Source organism: Plasmopara halstedii (genome assembly GCF_900000015.1).
Source record: "Plasmopara halstedii genome assembly, contig: Scaffold_672, whole genome shotgun sequence".
Lineage (NCBI taxonomy): Eukaryota > Oomycota > Peronosporomycetes > Peronosporales > Peronosporaceae > Plasmopara > Plasmopara halstedii.
The window spans coordinates 749,432-750,724 of record NW_020187589.1 but is presented as its reverse complement, the minus strand read 5'-3'; positions in this window follow the sequence as shown (position 1 = coordinate 750,724).

Here is a 1,293-nt window from a genome sequence, read left to right as displayed (position 1 = left end):
TGTATAGACTAATGTTGAAGACGAAAAGAAATCGGGAGCACAGTCATAGACCAATTTTAATTTTTCATAAGGAAGTTGTGAATAGACTGCAGAAAGTATCTTCATTGTTGTGATGCCACTTGCAAGCCCAAAAACGCTTTTGGGTTAGCAAAGTGGTGTTTGGTCAACGTTTGTGCATTCATGAATACATATACTGCTTGACTTGACTTCTGTTTTCCATCAGGACTTATATCAACATACCATTACCTTGTGATACAGACGGAGCGTGCGGTGTGAGCGTACTTGGTTTACATGACGATCTAAACGGTATCAAACTACTATGTATCCGACGTTGAAACAAAGCCAGTAATCCGAAGCTTGTTCTTAGCAGCTTTGGATGTGAAGTATCAATTTGACTATGAAAGAAGTTTTACGTAGTCACAGATTAGATGTGATGATGACTAGTTTGTGTTCGAGACTATATCCGTTACTGGCCACTTTAACTGGGATTATTTGGCAATTACATGCCAATGTGAAAAAAGGTCAAATTTTGTGCCAGACATAAAACGTGTCTTCGAAGTAGGTCAGGTGGAAAGAATATTTGATATTTGTGTGTTGCGAAGATACCATAATGATCCACAAAGTCTTGAAGACAATGCAAAGGAAAGTTAATAGCGATTTTCCTGACTTTGGCCAGTATGTGAGACCGTGATCAGTATGCACTCTCGCTGATACGTGTGTGGTAATTCTTCGATAGTCAGGGGTCTATTACATTGTTTACCCTCATCTGCGTAAGGAAATTGACGCCAAAACCCAAGGAGGACCATCGTTCTTGTAAGATGGTAAAGTTTCGAAGTGATCCAGCGGGAAAAAACATTCAATTTATGCGTCGAGACAACTTTATATCTTACTGACGTGATGTGCATAGCTTGAATATAGACATTGGCAGGCGCCAAGCCAAAATTACTATTCGAAATTGTATAAAGACATATTTTTGCAGATTATCTGCAGCAGCAGAGTCACTATCCGTATATTTCGAGCGAGCGAAGTTTTGGATAATGACTTTAATAAATTTGAAAGAGTTGATGCAATAGACTTCACGGTGATTGCTTTCCATAATTTCTGAGTTCAATACGAAATCGCTGATTGGTTTTCACCTTCGCACCCAAAACCTCTCCTGATAGCATCCGACAGCTGTAACACTTTGTGATCCGTTGAAGCACGTATTCTTGCCACTTCAGACATAAACGAATAAAAGAATGTAATTTACAATGAAAGATATGCGTAAATGGTATGATACACGTCGTATTCATT